This window comes from Mustela nivalis (assembly GCF_964662115.1).
Source record: "Mustela nivalis genome assembly, chromosome: 2".
Lineage (NCBI taxonomy): Eukaryota > Metazoa > Chordata > Mammalia > Carnivora > Mustelidae > Mustela > Mustela nivalis.
In genome coordinates this window covers 171,997,209-172,021,837 of record NC_139021.1, presented here as the reverse complement: position 1 = coordinate 172,021,837, position 24,629 = coordinate 171,997,209, and the positions used below count along the sequence as shown (strand labels likewise).

The 24,629-nt window shown below is 36.2% G+C and overlaps 1 protein-coding gene across 3 annotated transcripts in view; it reads right to left on the bottom strand.

Annotated features, from left to right (window-relative positions):
• ATRNL1 (attractin like 1) overlaps positions 1 to 24,629 on the bottom strand; it is an 815,229-nt gene that overhangs the window by 788,797 nt on the left and 1,803 nt on the right. The window lies entirely within an intron of this gene.

Sequence of the window (24,629 nt, the reverse complement as noted above, 5' to 3'; positions counted from 1 at the left end):
AAAGCTGTCATGCTTTGTCAACAAAGTGCACCCAGGTTACTTAACGATCTCCTGCAGCTTGGCTTCTCCAGGACTAGGCTCCTATAGATTGTGACGGCCAGCAACCCAGTTACCAATAGCTCCTCCCAGCACCTCCCCTCAGGAAATTCTGCAGCAGAGTGCCTTCAGTGGACTCCCCTCTGGCCACTGGAACCCCAGTTCCTCTGCATGTGATGAGCTGAAAGTGCCTATAAACCAACATTCTCCCAGAATGAATGATTTCTAGCCAATGAATGATTTGGTAAGAGTGTAGATACTCCCAAGCTTCCTTACTTCTTTGTTGGGATAACACTGCAGTGCATTTTCCCCCCAGTACTTCCTTATGGGATTAAAGTCTGGTCCCCCCCTGTGGTAGTGGACTTGATAATATACTTCTTACTGGCTACTTCTGTGTACTACTCTGTCGGTGTTCCAGCATCTCCCAGGTATACCACATGTGCCCAGTGCTCAGTGTGAAAGCAGATACTTCTGCTTCAGGGTGATGGAGGTGAGGGTGGCCAAACTAACAGTTACCACTGAGAAGCATATCTTCAGGACAGGATTCTAGTGGATCACTCACTGGGCAGATGGTAGACAAAGTGGTAATAACTCCTGGCATGTTACAGCATCACGATGACTAAGACTCCTACTTGAGAGCTGACATGGCATTCCAGTAGAAGGTTATGCACGAACAACAGGCTAATGCAATAGCTCTAATATTTGAGAAGTACAGTAGCAAGGATAATTAGAAGGACTGTGGAATGAGTTAATTGCTTATAAAAAGTCACTGATATGCTGCAGGAAGAAAACTGCAGCAGAGTCCCTCTATGAGACACCTGCTTTTCCCAATAACCTATAAGACCCAGTTCACCAACCACCAATTTTAGATACAGTGTAAAAGCCAGGGGACTCTAACATTTAAAAAATCTCTGCTCCTGAATTCCAAGGGAGGATCAAGCTGAAAACAGGCCCAGGATCAGATTGTGAGAGAAGCAGAATTCTAGAAAAAGTTTAATTCACAGCCGTGACAAAACTTCAGTGCTAAAGATAGTGCCCCTAAGAGGAAGTAAAACCCTGATACCTAGGAGGGTGCCATCTGGGTAGATGCACTTGAGAACCTTGAACTCCTATATATTTTTTACACTTTGAGCCTGCAAAAGTCTTTCAGGAGCCAAAGTCGACAGTGAGAAAAATAAATTCCCACCCTCTTTATAGGACTACTTGTTCATAAGTCACACCAACAAGAAATACCAGAATTGAACTAAATCAATTTAATCAATAACAACTGGCTACAGTAATAATGCATCCAAAAATCATGAAATTAGTGGCAGCACCATACACACTGACTATGCAAAAAAGATAAATTTAAAATCCCCAAATATTTGCAAATTAAGCAATATACTTCTAAGTCACCAAGACAATTAGACAATATTTTAATTGAATAATATTAAAACCACAACATATCAAAATTTATGAGATGAAGCTAAGCCAGTATTTAGAGAGAAATTTTAGCTCTTGATGTATATATTAGAAAACTGAAAATCAATTATCCAAGGTTACAGCTCAAGAAGCTAGAAAAAGAACAGTGAGTTAAATCAGAAGAAAATACATGGAAGGGAATAATAAAGAACAGAAATCTCTTGGGGGGCCTGGGTGACTCAGTCAGTTGAGGGTCCAACTGCTGGTTTCAGCTCAGGTCATGATCTGAGGGTTGTGAGACTGAGGCCTGCATTGGGCTCTGTGCTCAGCAAGGAGTCTCCTTGGGATTCTCTCTCTTTCCCTCTGCTCCTCCCCACACTGGTGCATGCTCTCTCTCTCACAAATAAATTAATAAATCTTAAAAAAAAAAAAACTTGTAAATAAAAAAGTCATACAACAAAGGAAACCAACACAATTAAAAACTGGCATCATGAAGACTAACAATTTTGCTAGAAAAATTTTCTAGCAAAACTTATTAAGAAAAAATCATGAATTACCATTATCAAAAAGGAAAAGAGAAACCTCACTACAGATACTACAGAAAGAATAAGACATTAAGAACTAACAATAAAATTGATATTTTATGGTGCAACCACTCTGGAAAACAGCATGGAGGTTCCTCAGAAAGTTAAAAATAGAGCTACCCTATGACCCACCAATTGCACTACTAGGTATTTACCCTAAAGATACAAACATAGTGAAGGGGCATGTGCACCCAAATGTTTATAGCAGCAATGTCCACAATAGCCAAACTATGGAAAGATCCTAGATGTCCATCAACAGATGAATGGATAAAGAAAATGTGGTGTGTGTGTGTGTGTGTGTGTGTGTGTGTGTGTGTGTGTACACAATGGAATACTATGCAGCCATCAAAAGAAATTAAATCTTGCCATTTGCGATGACATGGATGGAACTAGAGGGTATTATGCTTAGCAAACTAAGTCAATCGGAGAAAGACAACTATAATATGATCTCCCTGATATGAGGAAGTGGAGATGCAATGTGGGGGGTTTGGGGTTTGAAGAACAAATGAAACAAGATGGGATCGGGAGGGAGACAAACCATCAGAGACTCTTAATCTCACAAAACAAACTGAGGGTTGCTGGGGGGAGGGGGGTCGGGAGAAGGTGGTGGGGTTATGGACATTGGGGAGGGTATGTGCAATGGTGAGTGCTGTGAAGTGTATAAACCTGGCAATTCACAGACCTGTACCCCTGGGGCAAAAAATACATTATATGTTTATGAAAAATTTTTAAAAATTCTTTTAAAATTTTAAAAAATAAAAAATTGATATTTTAGATGAAAGGAATGGTTCTTTAAACAGTACAACTCGATGAAACCAACAGAATAAAAGAAAATTATGAATAATCCATCATGAAAAAATCTTAAAATATAATCAAATTTAATCTAGCACTTTATAAAAAGAATATATATAACAGTATTCTGACTGAGGTATGTATAAAGACTTGGAGGCTCGGGAAATAGCATTCCTCTGTTGGGGGACTACAGCTCATTCACTGGATCAATGGGGAATGTCTAATGATGAGACCATAAGGAAATCCAGATGACAGTGGTTACAAGAATGGGAGAAGATAGATTCAATGGTTACCTGGAGTGGTTAAAGGAAGAAACCATAAATTTAATTGCATTAACCCTTTGAGCAATTTAAACTTACCTAAAATTTTTACATTTAATTAACGAAATCATTTGTTGATAAAACGTGAAAATCATCCTATGCCTAACATGAAACCCCTTCAGAGCAAAGAAAGCAGTTATACAGAAGGCATTCCTTAAAAGCTCTGAAAGGCAAATACCAGCAACCCTGATGCATGAGGCAAAAGGTCACAGTGGAAGCAAACAATAGATACACCACACAGCTGGGAGAAAAATCTGGAGAGAGACTCTTTGAAGAATTAGGGTACTGAAAAACTATCCAGTATGTAAGCCCATACAGGGGAACATGGGGAGCCACATGCATTCCCAGGGAAGACTACATGCTCACAAAAGACCTGAAATTTAACCTCTGGTTAACTTTTAGACTGAAAGCAAAAAGGAAATTAAGGCTAAGGTAGAGTCATAAACAACCTAGCTATGCAACTGTAGGAGTGCCCTGAAAGAGTCAATCTGCAAAGACTAGAGAGTTATTCATTTTTCCTTGGCTCCAGGCATTCAAGGAAATCGATCTCAAAACACTAGCTGACCACAAGCTAAAAGAACAGAGACTTTAGAGACCATATGCAATAAAGAATACAGGCATTACAAAAGTAGTTTAGAAAAATCATGAACTCCAACCCACATATGCAAACAAAAACAAAAAACCTAAAGAGGGAGATGCTTCTAATCCTAGCCTTATCACATCACAAAAATTAACAAAAAAATTACCAAGCAGACAAAGAAACAAAGTATGGCCCATCTGCAGAGGTTTTCAGAAACTGTCCCCACAGAAACACAGACACTGAACTTGCCACTCCTAATGTTGTTTCTACAATGTATTCTAAGTTTCGAACAACTGATGTATTTTTTATTGTGGCGCTCCTGTTCATGAATTGAGAGCCATACTGACATGTTAATCTAGATCACAGCTCCACAATCTACTGCCCCATTGCCTGTTTGTGTAAATGAAGATTTGCTGGAATTCTACTATACACATTTGTCTATACATGTCTAAGATTGCTAACACACTACAAGAGCAGAGTTGAGCAGTGGCTACAGAGACTATCAGGCCTGCAAAGTCTAAAATATCTATTCACTGGCATTTTATAGAAGAAGTTTGCCAATCCCTGTCCAGATGCAAGTCACGTGCCTATATGTCTTCAAAGGTCTCATCTAGCTAAAACTGCCCAGTCTAGAGTGCATGATCAAATAAACACACTGGACTGTTAAGAAAACCAACACAAACGTTAAACAAAACTAAAACTAAATCAATTATATTGTTCTCTATCCTTGGTATGAATACAAAATTTGATTAAAACATCATAAAAATGAGAAAAAAATCAGTAGTTTAAATGGTACAAAGTCTCTGAGGTAATAAATCCTATTTATCAAAAAACATAGTTTTGGTATGCCTGAGTGGCTCAGCCAGTTCAGCATCTGCCTTCAGCTCAGGTCATGGTCCTAGGGTCCTGGGATCAAGTCCCGCATCCGGGTCCCTGCTCAGCAGGCTCCCTGCTTTTCCCTCTGCCTGCTGCTCTCCCTGCTTGTACACACTCTCTCTCTCTGACAAATAAATAAGTAAAATCTTTTTTAAAAATATATGGTTTTAGTGTTGACAATAACTACCCAAAGAATAGCTGAATCCATTTGGGGAATCTTTATGCACAGTCACCACTGCAATCCATCCTCATAAGGAAGTCTTTTTTAAAAAAACGTTTTTAATTAAAATATTGTTTAACAGTTTATACAGTTAAACAAAGTAAAGAGTACCTAAAGATTATATTCATTGGTATTAACTATTCTTTTTCCTTTCTGCACAGTCATTATTGTATTACACTGTTGAGCTTGCATTTCTTCTTTTTTCTTCACAGAGCACTGTGTATCCTCCACTTTTTTTTTTTTTTTTAAGATTTTACTTATTTATTTGACAGACAGAGTGAGAGAGAGACAGAGCACAAGCAGGGGGAGTGGGAAAGGGAGAAGCAAGCTCCCCACTGAGCAGCGAGCCCAACGTGGGGCTTGATCCCAGGGCTCTGGGATCATGACCTGAGCTGAAGGCAGACACTCAACTGACTCAGCCACTCAGGCGCCCCTGTATCCTCCACTTCTAAGTGTGCCTTCTCCATCCATCCAACTCCTAATAAAAATTTAAGTGACCTCACCTGCTAGAGCAGTAGTCTTCAAACCTTAATTACATGCTCCCTTGTCAGTAAAAGTTTTTTTTTTTTTAAAGATTTTATGTATTTATTTGACAGAGAGAAATCACAAGTAGATGGAGAGGCAGGCAGAGAGAGAGAGGGAAGCAGGCTCCCTGCTGAGCAGAGAGCCCGATGCGGGACTCAATCCCAGAACCCTGAGATCATGACCTGAGCTGAAGGCAGCGGCTTAACCCACTGAGCCACCCAGGCACCCCCAGTAAAAGTTTTTATTACATAACTCAAGTATATGTATATTTACCTGTAAATATACATGTACTATTTAAAATATTGTGTACCTGGGGCCCCTGGGTGGCTCAGTCAGTTAAGTGTCTGGCTCTTGATTTAAGCTCAGTTCTTACACCACATTGGCCTCCACTCTGAGTGGGAATGAAGCCTACTTAAAAAAATTAAATTTAATTAAAATAAATATTTTGTACTATAAAGTATAAATTTTAAAAATCAAAATTAAAAATAACATTACTAGAAATCCTAATATTTTCTTCCCATATTCCAGTAAATCATCTTGGGTACCGTCCCACTTAACACAAATTTGAATAAACTATATCCTGGCCAAATAGGTATTACCCCGTGTAAGTACACTAACCAACCTGACTACAGTAGTTGACTGACACCAGCACACACTAACAAAAATCCCTCTATTCATTGGCCTCAGTGGTAGCAAATAGTATGTGCTTCGTCAGCTCTCACATCTAGTGGAAGAGGAAGGAGCTGTTTATACCACACCCTTTGCATGATTTGGGGTGAAAAATAATTTACTTCCAGTGGACTGCCACTGGAAGACCATTACCATTTCTCCTCCGGCAAATCAAACCTTCCTTTAAAATACTGCATTCCCACTGCATAGCTTTCCCAGTCTCAACCAGGCTTCAAATAATTGCCAAGACCAAACAGTGCCTTCAGGATAGATGTTACTAAGACCAGTATCAAAAAAGATTTCAGCATTTTAACCTTTTACCTGCTGTGTGTCAATACTTAACTGTGCATAAGTTATACTGGAATTGATAGCAGGCAATCGGGTACTCAGCAGTCTTTTGCTCAAATATTTGAACATCAGGTTGTTGGACAAATATTTTAATTAGGCATTTACTTCAAGATTCCTGGCCATGTTAAATATGCTTACTGTAAAGCTGACTTCATACTGAGTAAAGAGGCTACAGGCATAGGGGAAGATATTAAGTTACCGGGCAAGATACTTCATTTTGAAAAAATTTGATTCAGTTGTACTTATTTATTTTTTACTGATTGTTAGAATATATTACTCATTCCTAATATTTCCATGGGGAGGGATTTTAATTAGAGTGACACTCTTCACCTCTCTGCCCATATCTCACTCCTTCCTTCTTCCTCAATGGAGAAGGCGAGGCTTCTGATTGGTAAGGTTAAGGAGAAAAAAACGGGATGTTGAAAGCTGCACCAACTGCAGGCTGAGGGAATGCATTATGCTTACTTTCTTCCAAGCACTTAAGAGCCCTGTCCAGAAACATGGACCAGCAGTTGCTTACCTCTGGCTGCAGGTAAATTTAATTTTGAAGTGAAATATTAGATAGTCCATTATGGCCACACATGAATCAAAGTCATGTTCTCCAGAGGCGCCTGGGTGGCTCAGTCAGTTAAGCATCCAACTCCTGGTTTTGGCTCAGGTCGTGATCTCAGGCCTGTATCAGGCTTTACACTCAGCACAGAGTCTGCTTAAGACTTTCTCTCCCTAGGCCCCTCCCCACTATGTGCACATGTGCACCCTCTCTCTCTCTCTCAAATAAATAAATCTTTAAATTTAAAAAAAAATCATGTTCTCCATATTAGCACCCATAAACCTGATAGTTTAACTGTTAATGATCTAACTTCAAAGCCTATTTCTCAACTAATTCTGAACTCAAAAATTCTAACAATTATAGTCCCAAATATGAGGATTCTAGCCTATTAAGCATTTTTTTTCCTCAGCATTGCCTTAAGTCACTGAGATAACTATACAACCCAAGCAATTTTTTTAGTCATACAGTCTCTTCCCCATTGTATCCTTCTCAAATTCATCTACCGTCTAATAATAAGTAAGGAGAACCTTTTTCCCTTCTGGCTAAACTGACTTCACATCTACTAATCATTTTTAAGCCTTAAGCTGTCTATATTTTTCCTATTCACTTTTAGGTGTTCAGCTGTCTTAAAGATATAATTGTTACCTTTGGCTCAAGTAGTATTTCAGAATGAAATGAATGGTGTGAATGAATAGTATCCTGTGGATCAAACAGGGCCAAATAGATCAGATAGCTAAAATATCAAAGCATCTTCAAGAATCCAAATATTAATTAGTAAACGTATGCCAACCATTCAGTGTTAATTCCCATCATTCATGGCAGACCAAAGAGAGGAAGGAGAGGGAAGTAAACAAAGCATGATAAAAAACTAAACTCACAAATCATCCTGCATTATTACTGCTGTTAAAAATAATAAAACTCAATTCACCATCATGCTTAAGGAAGTAATTTAATTTAATTTTCTGGTTAACTAAACAGTATGATTAACTGAAACTCAAGAATACCTTTTTTCAATGACTTGTTGCTAAATGTGTTCCTGAATTTGTTTCTTTTTATTGCTTTGTTAACAAATTGCCACAAACATAGAAGCTTCAAACAACATACCTTTATTATTTCACAGTTCTATAAGTCAGAAGTCCCTGTGGACTCAGATGAGCACTAGCTGAGCTAGACTCTAATCTACAACCTTTTGAAAAGAATCCACTTCTAAACCCACTCAGCTTGTTGACAGAATTCAGTTCCTTGAGTTATAGGGCTCAGAGTCCCATTTCCTTGACAACTATTGGTCAAGGATGCTCTCAGCTCCAGAGGCCACTCTCCAGTCCTTTCCACATGTTCCCCTCCATCTTCAAACCAGCAATGGTATGTCAAATTCTCTTTGTACCTCCAGTCTTTGACTTCCCCTTCTACTAGCAACCTGAGAAAACTGCTTTTAAAGGGCTATGTGACTTAAGTCTACTCAAATTATCTCCCTTCAGCTTTATAACACAACTATGACAGTAATACCAGGGGACAAAAGTCAAGAGGATCTTCTTAAAATTATGCTTACCACACTTACTATATTACTAAGTTTCTGGAGCTAATGTGTCTTCATAACTCAGGATGGTTAAATACCTCAGGAACATCATTATCAAAGTTAATTTTCATATATCTAAAGTATAAGATTAGTCTGATTTTATACTACCTATATAAAATACCCTGTAAATTATTTTTTAAGTCACAGGTAAAAATATACTTATATAGTTTGACTTTCTCCCTAAGTAGACTACAGAAAAAATATATACACATAGTCATTCACTGATTCAAATATATTTATTAAATGAGGCAATATTCCTGGCATGGGGGATAAGAACAGTGAACTTTAAAAGATCTCTAAAGAGTAGATTAGTGGCAATCTAGTGCTAAGGAGTAGGGAAGAAAATAGAAAGTGACTGCTCAGGTTATTTTATGGAATAACAAAATGTTTTAAAGTTATGGTTATGGTTTCACAACTCTAAGCATTTAAAAACATGAAATCGTGTACTTTAAACTGGTGAGATTTATGATATATAAATTATATCTCAGTAAAGCCGTTAATATAAAAAGTGGAGGAAAAACATGGTAAAAGAAACTGTCTTTGCCCTCCTGGACCTTACATTCCAGGCAATGCTGTCTAGGACCTCCTGCAATGATAGAACAGTTCTATATATTTACTGTTCAATATGGGAGCCACTCAGTACATGTGGCTATTGAGCCCTTGAGATATGGCCAGTGCAACAAAGGAACTGACCCTTTAAAATTTAACTTTAACTACTTTTAATAGATATATGTGGCTAGTAACTGCCAGAGTGGACAATATGGCTATAAAAGGGGAAAGACAACATACAAACAGCAAATAAAAGTAGAGTATGTAAAGTGATGATGCATACATAGAGGAATATAGACTATTCCCCATCACTCTGATATGTATTTACAGAAATACATCAGGTATATGTATGTATATACATAATATATAAATATATTTGTAATATATGTAAATATATATAAATGTACATTGTATCTATATGTTTCTATGTGTAATATAGATGTAAATGTTTGGATTATTTGAGCAATTAAAAACAGGAAGAATCTTTTATCCTTGCTGTATAATCTTCCTAAGCTTTTTGAAAAAATATATTTAAAAACTACTTTTGAGACAATTCCATGTCTTGAAAAAATAAGTTTTCAAGCTATACATATAAGGTGACCATTATTTGACTTTCTTTCCTATGATACAATGACTCTTACCATTTGGAGATCTGAGATCACTTTTGAGAATTTTGTAAAAGCTAAACACCCCCTGCCTACAAAAACTCATATAAAAAATATATCAAAACATGGAAAATGCTCTTAGAGTTTCTACTCTTTTATGAGACACAGAGAATCAACTTGAGAGTTCTTAATGTACACGGTGCTTTAAAAAAAAAAAATGTTTACATGTTTCCTATAAAAATACTAAGTACCTTCCCCTCCCCACTGGGAGAAAATGTGGAGGTAGGGTCCCTCAGTGATCTCTGCCATGCACTAAATAAGTGCCAGCAAGGAGGCGGCAGCCCTGATGCTCATCACTTGGGTTGCAGCAGCTGCAGAGATCCTGGAGTAGACCATCTCTACCCTGCACTATGCAAATGACAGCAGAGTCAGCACCCCTCATCCTCCTAACTAGAGAAGGGAAAGGGATTACACAAAGATGAAGAGGATGAAAAGGGAGATCTTTCAAATCCGTGTATGAAGTCCTGGGTACACCCTCAGGTAGCCCATATGTGAAATAGATCTCAACCAACAAAGCAAAAAAGTTTTAGAATTTAACTATGGTATGGAATATCACCTGCATTTCAGAATGGTCTCTTTGGAGCAGACAAACAGGGCAGAGCAGAATGGTACAACCAAGGCTTTGGAAACTAAACTGGCATTCGAATCTCAGCACAAAAATGGACGAGCACACTCCTCCATATATACCCAAGAGAAATGAAGACCTATGTCCACACAAAAATTTGGTACACAAAAATTCACAGCAGCATTATTCATAATAGTCAAAGGGTAAAAACAACTCAAATGTCCAATAATTGATAACTGAATTAACAAAATGTAGAATATCCATACAATGGAATATTATTCAGCAATAAAAAGGAATGGACACATGGTACATGAATGAAGCCTGAAAACATACTATGTGAAAGAAACTCATGACATAAGACAGAATCATTATATGATCCCATTTATATAACATGTCCACAAGAGGCAAGTTCACAGAGACAGAAAACAAATTAGTGGCTACCTGATTAGTGGAGTTGTTGGGTGGGAGAAATACAGAATGAGTGCTGATGGAAATGGGGTTTCTTTGTGCGATGATTAAAAAAAATTTCAAAAATTAGATATGGTGATGGCTGCACCACTCTCTGAATATCCTAAAAACAACTGAGCCATTTAAAGTGGTGAATATTATGTTATATAAGTTACAACTAAATAAAGCTGTTATATTTTTTAAAAAAAAAAAGTGAAGGTCATGCAGGCAGAACCAGAACAAGTTGATTGCCTCCTAAAAAAGAATTTTTAAATAGGAATCAGAATTTCATACACAATACTCAAAATGTCCAGGATATAATCCAAAATTACTTGCCATACCAAGAAACAAGAAAATCTCAACTCATCTGAAAAAGATAATCAGAAGTTACCATCGCTGCTCTGGTAAAGATGGCAGAATTATCTATCAAGAATCTTAAAGCAGCTATCAGAAAAATAATACAACAAGAAGCTGCAGATACTTTCAAAACAAATATAGAAATACAGTTTCAAGCAAAGAAACAGAAGACATAAAGAATAAAATGGAAAATACAATAAATGAAACTTTTTGTATCAGTTCACAAGATGGGCCCAATAACAGAATGGAAATAACAGAGGAAAGAATCAATGAACATAAAGATAGATAAATAAAAGTTATCCAACCTGAATAGAAAGAAAACAGACGGAATAGGGCTTTAGTGACCTAGAATTCAGTAACAAAGATTTAATATTTGTCTCATTGGGGTCAAAGGAAAGAAGAAAGAGTGTAGCTGAAAAAATGGCAACAGAAAATTTTACAAATTCTGAAAAAGATATAAACCTGCAGAGCAATTAACAAGAAAAACTCAAAGAATTCCATACCCACACATAGCATAAGCAAATTTCTGAAAATTTAAAAGGAAAAAAATAAGGGAAGCCAGAAGAAAACGATACATTAGCTAGAAAACAAGAATCTATGACAATAGATTTGTCATCAGAAAACTTAAGAGTCACTGCTTTAAATATTCTGGCTCTCAGGAAAAGAAGAGATATAATAAAATTTGTATTCTAGGAAGCAAACTTTGGTAGCAATAAAGAAGAGAAGAGCAAGGGGGAAATTAGAAGAAAAATGAATTAAAAGAGCTACTGCAACAACCCAGTAGAGAAAAATTCAGGACTTTACTAAAACAATGGCCATAGAGACGAAAAGGATGGCAAACCTTAAGAATGGCAGCAATACATACACATACAGATGGACTCTTAAAGGAGAAATTCTGTCTTTCCATTAAAAATGGCTGGGAAAAAGTACCCCTGCTACCAGAGTATGCAAGATGTCCCAAGTAACAGATTGCTGAAGATGGAAATCCCCTAATTCTGTGTATGAACCCACATAAGACTCAGAATCAATGTGAGCAGCCCATACGAGGAACAGACCCAAAAGCAGCTTAATGAAGGATCTGAGAAATAAAACTAAAACACTGCACAAGTCTCAGAATAATCCCTGAGTGGCATGTGTGCATTCAGATCCAAAGGCTTTATATTCACTGCCCTCAGAAAGCATGACAGAGAATTTGCTACTTGAACCTAACTGATTTGTTGCTTACTAAATAAAAATAAACAAATAAATAGATAGATCAATAAATCAACATTCCCCAGAACATACAAGATCCATAACCTATGCAAAATAACCTTGATAATGTCCAGAATAAATCCAAAAATCACTCGACATACAAAGAACTAGGAAAATATACACAATTCTCAAGGAAAAAGATAATCAATGGATGTCAGAAAATCCTAAGATCCAAAAATTTGCATCATCAGACAGACATTAATTATTATAACTAGATGCCACGAGACAAAGGTAAAGACAATAAAATGAAATGAAAAGAGAGACATTCTCATCAAAGAAAGAAAAATCATCAAAAAGAACAAAACGGAGGGCGCCTGGGTGGCTCAGTGGTTAAGCCGCTGCCTTCGGCTCAGGTCATGATCTCAGGGTCCTGGGATCGAGTCCCGCATCGGGCTCTCTGCTCGGCAGGGAGCCTGCTTCCCTCTCTCTCTCTCTCTGCCTGCCTCTCCGTCTACTTGTGATTTCTCTCTGTCAAATAAATAAATAAATAAAATTTAAAAAAAAAAAATAAGAACAAAACGGAAAGGTTAAGAATGTAAAATACCACATCCTACATTTTAAACTGACTGGATGGGTTCGAAAGCAAAATGCAGATAACAGAGGCAATAGTCAGTGAAGCCAATGATAGTTCAAAAGAAATAACACAATCTGAAGAAAGAGAAAAGATTTAAAAAAGAAAGAAAAGGATCAGAACCTCAAGGACCTGTGTAGCTAAATCAAAAACCTAACATTAGTGTCACTGAAGTCCCAGAAGAAGAAACAAAAAAGACTACTGCAAATATATTAAAAGAAATAATGGTTTTTCTAAAATCCCATTTTGGTGAAAGACATAAATATAAATTCAAAAAGCTCAGTAAACCCTACCACTCATGGTAAATTTTAAAAAACCTATATCCAGATACATAATTTGAACTGCTTAAAACAAAAAATGTAGGAAAATCTTGAAAGCAGCTAGAGAAAAATAACATTATATACATAGGAGAAAAACAATTAGCATGACTGCAGACTTCCCATCAGAAACCATGAAAGGCCAGAAAAAAATTGAGCAACCTGTTTTAAAATGCTGAAAGAAAAGAATTGAAAACCTAGGACTCTGTTCCTGTAAAAATATCCCTCACTGAGTGGCTCAGTCAGTTAATTGGCTGCCTTCAGCTCAGGTCATAATCCTAGTGCCGTGGGATCGAGTCCCACATAGGGCTCCTTTCTCGACGGGGAGCCCATTTCTGCCTCTGCCCGCTTGTGCTCTCTCTGACAAATTAAAAAAAAAAAAAAAATCCCTCACTAAAAAAGGCAAAATAAAGGTATTGTTAGGTCAAAAAAAATTTTAAGAAAATACATCAGCAACAATCATGTTTGAAAAGAAATGGACCCTCCCAAAAAAGTGGTTCACACTAAAGGGAAATGACCCTACAAGGAAATTTCTCTCTAGCGATAAGCAAAGAGCAAAAGAAAGAGAAGATATCTGAGAAAATATAAAAGACAATTTTTCTCCTCTTAATTCTTTAAAATATGTATATTGCTGAAAGCAAAATTTATAACTTTATCTAATAGGGTTTGCCATACAAGTAGATGTGATGTATATGACAATTATAGCAAAGGTCAGTGGAGATAGATAAATGGACAAATAGAGTTCTAAAACTTATTACCTGAAGAAAAATAATATTAACTCTGAGTAGATTATAAAAAGTTAGGTATGCATACTGTAATTACTAACATACTAGCATAACCACTAAAACATAATATGAAGACATATACCCAAAATAAGTCAGAGAAAAACAATTATAATATGGCTTCATTCATAAGTAGAACATAAAGAACAGTGCAGAGGACAATAGGGGAAGGGAGGGAAAACTGAATGGGAAGAAATCAGAGAGGGAGACAAACCACGAGAGACTCAACTCCAGGAAACAAACTGAGGATTGGAGAAAGGCAGTTGGGTGGGGGGATGGGGTAACTGGGTAATGAGCTTTAAGAAGGGCACATGATGTGATGAGCACTGGGTTTTATACACAACTAATGAATCACTGAAAATTACACCAAAAATAATGATGTATTATATGTTGGCTAATTGAACTTAAATTTTTTTTAAAGACTTTTTATTTATTTATTTGACAGAGAGAGATCACAAGTAGGCAGAGAGGCAGGCAGAGAGAGAGAGAGAGAGAGAGAGAGAGGAGGAAGCAGGCTCCTCGCTGAGCAGAGAGCCCGATGCGGGACTCGATCCCAGGACCCTGAGATCATGACCTGAGCCGAAGGCAGCGGCTTAACCCACCGAGCCACCCAGGCGCCCTGAACTTAAATTTTTTTAAAAAGACATATACCTAAAGGGCCAACAGCAAATTAAAATAGAATGCCAAAATATATCCAAATACATTAAATGTAAAAAGCCTCAATAAACAGATAGAAAGAGATAACTAGATTGGATTAAAATACGTATATAGAATAGAGTAGCTATGAATATCAAAGAAGACTTGAAAGCAGAAACAATTACCAAAGAAAAAGAGGAAGAAAATGATACTATGATAAATGGGTCAACTCACCAAAAAACACAGCAGTTCTAATCGTATATGAACCCACAAAAAAACTTTGAAACACAGGCAAAACTGACAGAAGTGAAAGGAGACAGACAAATCCATAGTTACAATTAGAGACTTCAACACTCCTCTCTCAGTAATCGACCAAACTAGACGGAATATTGTATGGATAAAGAATATGTGAACAATTACAACCAACATGACCTAATTGAGATTTCTGTAACATTTCACTCAACAGAAGAATATATATTCTTTTCAATTGCAAATGTAAAAATTCACCACAATACACCATATTTTTTTCCAGAAACAAGGTGGTTTTTTTTTTGAGATTTTATTTATTTATTTGACAGAGACACAGCAAGAGAGGGAACATAAGCAGAGGGAGTGGGAAAAGGAAAAGCAGGCCTCCCGCAGAGCAGGGAGCCCAATGTGGGGCTCCATCCCAGGACACTGGGATCATGACCTGAGCCAAAGGTCATAACCTACTGAGCCATGCAGGTGCCCCCAGAAACAAGTCTTAATAAATTTATAACTAAAACCATACAAGGAATGTCCTTTGAACATAATGGACTTTAATTAGGAATAAATAACAGAAAAGTCTTTGGTAAATATCCAAATATTTGAAAGTTAAACAAAATTGTTCTACATACGCCAAAGAGAATGTCTAAAGGAAAATCAGAAAGTATATTGAACTGAATAAAAATGAAAGCACTACATATCAGTATGTGAGATGCAGCAAAGCAGTGCTTAGAAGAACACAAACAGCATTAAAAAACTTTCATTAGAAAGGAAGACACACCTCAAATTAACAATGTGAACTTTTCATCTTATGAAATTGGAATAAAAGAAAATTAACACCAAAGGAAGCAACAATCAATGAAACTGAAAATAACAACAAAAGAAAAAATAGCAGGAATCAATGAAACCAAACATATTCTTTGAAAAGATCAATAACACCAATAAATATCTAGCCAGACTAAGCAAGAAAAAAGAAAGAAAATGTAAACTACCAATATCAGAAATGGAAGAAATATTACTAAAGATGCCACAGACTTCAAAATCATAAGGGAACACTGTACAAATGTTATGCTCACAAATTTGAAAACTTGAAATGGACAATCTTTCTAAGACAATCTACCAAAATGCACTCAAAAAGAAACCAAGTAAATGAACGTCTTTACATCTAATTTAAAAACTAAATTCATAGTTGCAAGCCTTTCTACAAAGAAAGGGCCAGGATCTTTCTTTGGTCCATTTGAGCATTAAAGAGGGCACATGATGTGATGAACACTGGGTATTACACAGAACTAAATGATGATGAATTTTACTGACATTGATGAAAAAAAGTAATTCTACATAAATTCTTCCAGAAAAAAGAAGAGAGGTACCTTCTAATTCATTTTATAGGGCATGATAAGAAATCAAACAAAATCATTATGACATGAAAATCAAACCCATTACAAGAAAAGAAAATTATAAAGTACGATTCTTTGAGAACACAGAAGCAAAAATCCTCAACAAAATAACAGCAAATCAAATAAGCTACTGAAACTAAGTGGGTTTAGCAACATTGCAGGCAAGATACAAATTCAATATACAAAAATCAATTCTATTTCCACATAATAAAGATGAACAAATAGAAAGTGAAATTAAAAGAAACAGTATCAACTACAATAGCATCAAAGAACATAAACTAGGTATAAATCTAACAAAATACCTGTAGGATCTATATATATATATATCCCTACAAAATACTTATGCATGAAATCCATGAAAACATAAATAAATGAAGAAATATATCACGTCAATGGACTGGAGAAGTCAGTATTGTTTAGATGTCAGTTCTTCCTAAAATGATCTCAAGTCAACACAATACCACCTAAAATCCCAGTGTTTGAAATGATAAACTGATAAACAGATTCTAAAATGTGAAAAAGCAAATGAATTAGAATAACTAAATAAATTCTCAAAAATAAAAATACTTATAGGAATCTCTCTATCTAATTTCAAGACTTACTACAAAGCTACAATAGTCAAAAAAGAGACTCTCAAAAAGACAGACATATGGACCAAAGGAACAGAAGTGAATCAAGATACAAATATAGAGATAGACTTACCCAAGTGATTTTCAACAAAGGTACAAAGACACGAAAAAAAAAAGATCATCTTTTCTTTTTTTTTTTTTTTAAAGATTTTATTTATTTATTTGACAGAGAGATCACAAGTAGGCAGAGAGGCAGGCAGAGAGAGAGGAGGAAGCAGGCTCCCCGCTGAGCAGAGAGCCCGACGTGGGACTCGATCCCAGGACCTTGAGATCATGACCTGAGCCGAAGGCAGTGGCTTAACCCACTGAGCCACCCAGGCGCCCCAGATCATCTTTTCAATAGTCATCTCATAATGATAAAAGGGGTCAATTTATCAAGAAGATATAAAATTTCATACACTATAACAGGGCTTCAAAATAAATGAAGCAAAACAGATAAGACTGCAGGGAGAAATAGATAAATGCAAAATTATAATTGAAGATTTTAATACCTCCCTCTCAATAACTAATAGAAGTAGACAGAAAATCAGAAAGGTTTTAGAAAACCAACAAAACCAGAAATCGACTCAAGCTAACTTAAAATTTATAGAATACTCTACCCATTACACACATTCTTTTCACAAGCACAAGGAATGCTTCCCAAGATGGGCAATATTCTGGCCAATAAATTTTAACAAATTCTATATATATATTATATAAATTGAACTTGTAGTTGAATATGCTAAGTCAAAGAAATTTATATTAATTAAATTGAATCTGGACTTAAAGAGAATTCCAGGCCTCAAGGGCTTCAGTGGTGAATTCTACCAAACACATAATGAAAAAATAATGCCAATTCAACACAAACTCTTCCAGCAAAGTAAACAGGAAGGTCCCAACTCATTCTGTGAGGCTGGCATTACACTGATTCTAATAGACCAATTGGTCTAACAGACCAATATCCTTCATGAGCATATACACAAAAATTCTAAGCAAAATTTTAAATCGAATCCAAATAATATATAAAGAAAGAAAATATATCATTTCAGATGGTCCTCATCTCAGGAATTTAACATTAGTTCAACATTTAAAGACTAAGCAATAGAATTCATAATATCAATGAACAATCAGAAAAATGATATGATGATCTCAACAAATGCGGAAAACACAATCCAATATCCATCTCCAATAGACTCTTATCAAACTAGGAACAGAAGGAAGCATCCTCAATGTGATAAAAGGGATTTATAAAAATCTTATAGAAACATTACACTTAGCTTAAAGATTAAAATATTGTCCCCCTAAATCATGAATAGCATATAGCTGACCACTCTCATCCCATGTATAGATCACAGCAATGGCGGTTCCAGCCAGTGAAATAAGGCAAGAAAAAGAAAAGGCACCAAGATTGTAAAGAAAGGAGCAAAGGTATTTTTATATGCAAACAACACAATTATCTATTTGGAAAATCATAAGGAATTTACAGAAATCTATAATTAATGGTTTAGCAAGATTGAAAGGTATAAGATTAATAAACAAAAACAGTTGTATTTTTATATAATAGCAACAATCAGAAATCAAAATTAAAAAGGATATAATCAAAAAAAGTGAAATATTTAAGGAAAAATCTGACAAGTACTGTGAAACCTGTTCACTGAAAATTTTAAAAGACTGCTGAGAGATTTAAAAAGACCTAAACAGGGGTGCCAGGTGGCTCAGTTGTTAAGCATCTGCGTTTGGCTCAGGTGATGATTCCAGGTTCCTTGGATCATGCCCCACATCGGGCTCCCTGCTCAGCGGGGAGCTTGCTTCTCCCTCTCCCACTCCCCCTGCTTGTGTTCCCTCTCTCACTGTGTCTCTCTCTGTCAAATAAATAAATAAATATATTTTTTAATAAATAAATAAATAAATAAAAAGACCTAAACAAAAGGAAATATACCAGGTTCAGGAGTCAGAAAACTCCATGTTAATAAGGCATCAACTGTCCCCCAAATTCATCTACAGCTTCAACACAATCCAAAGTAAAATCCCAGCAGGCTTTTTTTTTTTGTAGAAATTGGCAAGCTGATTCTGAAATTCATATGGAAATGCAAAGAACCAGAATAACCAAATAATAGAATAACCAGAATAATTTTAAAAAGAACAAAATTAAAGGACTTACCACTTGCTGACGTGAAGACTTAGAAAGCTACAATAATCAAGAGGTTATTGTCTTGATGTACAAATAGACAAAGAAATCAATGGAACAGAGAATTCAGAAATGTGAACAACTGAGTTTGGCAAAGATACAAAGTGACTTCTCAGAGAAAGGAGAGTCTTTTTGTTTTTTTTGTTTTTTTGTTTTTTAATTTTATTTATTTATTTTAGAGACAGAGAGAGTGGGCAATGGGCAGAGGAAGAGGGAGAGAGAGAATCCCAAGCAGACTCCATGCTGAGCAGAAGAGCTCAGTGTGGGGCTCAATCCCAGCACCCTGAGATCAAGACCTGAGCTGAAATCAAGAGTCAGACACTTAACCAACTGAACCACCATAGGCCCCAAGAATAGTGTTTTTAAAATGGCCCTGAAGAAAAAGAAAAGAACTGAGATCCATAGAGACCCATACCTCTTACATAGACAGAAATTAACTCAAAATGAACTATAAACCTACATGTAAAATCTAAAACTACAAAACTTCTAGAAAAAAAATTAAAGAGAAATTATGACTTAAGCCAAGGTTTCTTAGATCCGAAACCAAAAGTAAATTTCATAAAAGAAAAAGATAAACTGAAGTTTATCAAATTTAAAAGTTGTGTTCTTTGAAAACACTGTTCAGAGAATGAAAACCCCAGCCTGGGAAAAAGCATTTGCAAATGATGTATCTGAAAAGGAACTAGTATCCAGACATGTAAAGAACCCATAAAAATGAATAGTAAGAAAAAAAAATCTTTTTTCTAATGTACAAAAGGTCTATTTTTTTTTTTTTTTTTTTAGATTTTATTTATTTATTTGACAGACAGAGATCACAAGCAGGCAGAGAGGCAGGCAGAGAAAGGAGGAAGCAGGCTCCATGCTGGGCAGAGAGCCCCATGCGGGCTCAATCCCAGGACCCTGGGATCACAACCTGAGCAGAAGGCAGAGGCTTTAACCCACTGAGCCACCCAGGTGCTCCAAGATTTTTTTTTTTAAGATTTTATTTATTTATTTGACAGAGACAAAGCAAGAAAGGGAACACAAGCAGGCGGAATGGGAGAGGGAGAATTAGGCTTCCCACTGAGCAGGGAGGCCAATGCAGGGCTCCATCCTAGAACCCTGGGTTCATAACCTGAGCTGAAGGCAGACAGCGAATGACTGAGCCACCCAGGCGCCCCAGTGTGCAAAAGTTCTGAACAAATACCTCACCACGAAGATATGCAGATGGCAAATAAGCACATGACAAAATGCTCAACATCATCTCATTAGAGAAATGCAAATTAAAACCACAATGAGATACTACTACATACCACACAGAAAAGTTGTAAGGCCCGGGATGGCTCCACGTTCAGCTGGGGGTCCACTTGACCCTCTCCTGCTGCCCCTCTCCCACACCCACCAGATCCTGCTCTCCCTCTTCCCCTCCCCAGCTCATGCTCGTTCTGTCTCTCAAATAAATAAATAAATAAAATCTTTGAAAATCATGTTACTCCACGTAACTTACTTTATCAATTTAGGTCTTAGAAATACTCTAATTTTAAATTTCTACTCTGTAATTGTTTTAATAACATAAAAAGAACCCATGGATATAATTACATATTATAATCTTATTTTCCCCTTTTCTTAAAAGATTTTGTTAATTTATTTATTTGACAGAGAAAGAAAGAGAGGGGGAATACAGCAGGGGCAGAGGGAGAGGCAAGTTTCCCACTGAGCAGGGAGCCTGATGTGAGACTCGATCCCAAGACCCTGGGATCATGACCTGAGCCAAAGGCAGATGCTTACCAACCTAGCCACCCAGGTGCCCCTATAATCCTAGTTTAAATAAAGAAGACTGGAGCACCTGGATGGCTCAGTGGGTTAAGCAACAGGCTCTTCACTGAAGTTCAGGTCAAGATCTCAGTATGATGAGATCAAGCCCCACGATGGGCTCCTTGCTGGGCGTACAGCCCACTTATGATTCTCTCTTTTGGGTTGGCTGGGTAGCTCAGTGGATTAAGCATCTTCCTTCTGCTCACGTCATGATCCCAGGGTCCCTGATCAGCAGGGAGTCTGCTTCTGCTTCTCCCTTTGCCCCTCCACACCCACCACAACACCAGCTAGCTCCTGCTCTCTATCAAATAAATAAAACCTTCAAAAAATAGATTCTATCACCCCCTCTTTCTCTGCCCCCACCCCGACACACTCTTTCTCTCCTGCTAAAAAAATTAATCAATTAAAATAAAATAAATAAGACTGTTACAGAAGGGGGTGGGGAGAGGATGGGTTAGATAGGTGATGGGATGAGGACCCTGGTGTTACATGGAAGTGTTAAATCACTGTATTATACACCTGAAATTAATACTGCACTGTATGTTAATGAAGTAGAATTTAAATAAAAACTTTTAAAAATTTATGGGTAAAAACATTAAAATTTTAAATGAAAAAATACAGACTAGAGGTCAGGGAGCATTCAGTCCAACTTTATAGTTACTGACAGTTTTCCTAGTCTTAATAGAAAGGATTGAAATGTGTGTTTTCTTACCAAAAGCTAAGGAAACATATTTACATATTTAACCCTGCCCCTTTCTGTGTATAATAGCAATGAAGTTCCTCATTATTATATCCCCATTTTTGGGCTGTCAGAAGAAATAGAATACTTCCATTATATATGCGAGAATTTCGGTATCCATATTTGACTAATCTAAAAGGTTAAAAAAATCTATATACACATTAAACATATAATAAGATGTAAAAATGATTTTAGAAAAATATTCAATAAAAATTTTAATAAATTTACATTTAGAAATTGTTCACAATATGAGATATTTTCCCATCTCAGATCATTAATGTAGTTTATTTTGCTTACAAACTAGAAGTCATAGTTTCCTATTTCACATTAGCAAGAAAATGTCCAAGTCTGAACACAAAATATAAATTTATATAAATATAAATCTCAATTACTCTACAGAAATAATTCTAAAGACCTAGTTTCTAAAAGAGAATGTCATTCATTTAAATAAAGTTCATAGTAAAATGTTTTCTAGTCTAATGTTATACTAGCCTAATTCAAATAAATAGAATCCAAGTTAGCATATATTATATCCTTAATTCTTCTATTTCATATTGGCACTGTCCTTTCTGATTCTCAGTCCCAAACCCTTCAGCCTAGTTTTAGCCAAAGATAAGTATTCATTTTTACCTATGTGAGAAATGGCTTATAATTGAGTGTTTTGTTCTTTGAATAGAAACTGAAGATGGAAATCAGTGCTAAGAAAACTAAAGTACCACTTTTGATACCATATTTGCTTCTGCATTCCCCCACCCACCTACCATCAATCTTACATTCTAAAGAACCATTTGAAGAATTCTCTTATTCCCTAGTGAAATCCCCACGGTAGGAAAAAAACTAAGTTACCATGGAACCAGCCAATTAATTTTGACACCTGCTTACCAAGATTGATCATTTTTTATATCTGTTTGCTAGGTTACTATCCTTCAGCTTAGTAAAAGATTTTCAAGATAATTAATGAAGTGAGAATTTCCAGTTAGTCTTTCCCACTGTTATTCCTTCAACTGCTGAATAACAGTAGCCACCATCCTCAAATAAACCTTTTTTAGCTTAGCATATACTTTACCATGAAGAATTCTTTTCTTCTAAATTGATTCTTCCCTTTAACATTAAATACCACATTTTACCCCTAAGAGTATACATAAAACACGGAATAGTACCAGTTATATTTACTATAATTAATAGCCTGTATTCCACAGAGAAATGAAAAAGTACTTACCAATAGAGTACAATGAATCATAGGAAATAAGTTTCCAAGGAAATGATTTATATTCAATGAGTAATTCAGGGTTAACTGTTATTTAAGTATATTTAAGAAGCTATTTCTATTTTACTCACTAATGTGTAAAGTTTATGAACAGCATCTTATGTTATTAAAATAGTTTAACTTGATCTGTGATCTTTCCTAACTGAGACAGTATCTGCTAGTGAGGTTGCAGGCTGCTGATCTAGCTAGCTGATTAACAAGTTCCACTACCATAAAATGTAGAAAGGAGCCTCTCAAAATCATAGCAATCTCTGTCCTCTTTAGATAAATAGACCAAATCCACAAAAAGGCCAAAATCCCTAAATCACACATACAATGGGTTATCTTCCTACTTACAGAAAGAGGTAAAAAACTGATGCAGCTTCATTCATTGTTGGCTGCCAGTTTATATATTCAAAATTCTTGCTTGATAAAAAGGCTGGCTGTAATTGTCATAGCCAAAGCTTCAAAACACTTAAGTAAAAAAGGCTACCAACAAGCACAATTCAATAAGATATCTTTCCTTATCTTGAAACACTTTATAAAACTTTTAATTAACACCTCTTTCAAATTAAAAAAAGTATCAAGAAACTACAGTATTATACTAATTTATTAGGAAGCGAGAAAACATTTCAGTCTTTTGAAACAAATGAATTTCATGAAGCTTCATTTTAAGATTTCACTTCCAAAAACCACTGTAAATTAATTTAAATAGTAGGATCTACCTAAAATTTAAAAGTGCCCTTTTAAAAAATACAGTTTCACAAGTTTTAAGGGGCATGGTTTAAATTAGCAATAGTTTAAATAAATGGAAAATATGCTGTATTTAAAACTCTCAGGACATTTTCCTATAATCCATTAATAACGTGAAACATACTTCCTACCTTTCTTTGCCTTAGAGCCCGAGATTTTGCTGTCATCCTGACAATAAATATCCAGAATCTACATAGTGTAATTCCAGAGCCGCAAAACAGCCAGCAAATTTCACAGTAACTATCTAGAAATCTAAGAAGTTGACTCAGTGACTGCTATCTGCAAATTGTCAGATGGCCACCTCAACTATCTTACTTGCTGCTCCCCCCAATTCACCCATTTCTTCTCATATCAGGCAGGAAGGTAATAAACATCAGCCAATAGGGGGAGGGTACCCTTGCTGTTGTAAAGCAAACTCCTTACGGCCTTGAGCTTCAGAGAAAAACCAAAGTGATGCTCTCACATAACAGCTGATAGTGAAATAAACAGTTCGAAAAACCCATTACCTTCCCTGCATTAAAAAAGCCCACATAGTTCATCATTTTATGTTACCCAAAGTCACTCTTGTATTCCCAATCAAAACTGCCGTAGCAAATTCGACATAGTATATTGGCTAAAAGTAAACATTCTGGAGTTAGGCTAGTTGACTTGGAAGAACTCTGCCCTTAGTACTGTGTAATCCTGGGCAAATGACTTAAATTCACTGCCTCGAGTTCTCTCTGTAAATCCAGCATAATCATCCTAGGAACTCACAGAGTTGTGAGGGACAAATGAGATAATCCACGTCAGGCGCTTAACAGTGTTTGGCACAGAGTAAGCCCATCATAAACTCTTAGGATCACAATTATCATACTAAATAAACTAAAATGTTCGCGGTGGTTACCTCTAGAGAGGACTAGGATGGGAGTAGAGGGAGGTACTGGTAGCCCGTAACTTTAACCTTTACACTTCTGCATGGTTTGAATGTTTCGCAGTGTTCAAGTATTTCATGAGTTACTTGCATTTTTGATTAAAAAACAGTGACCTAACAAAAATGGTGTT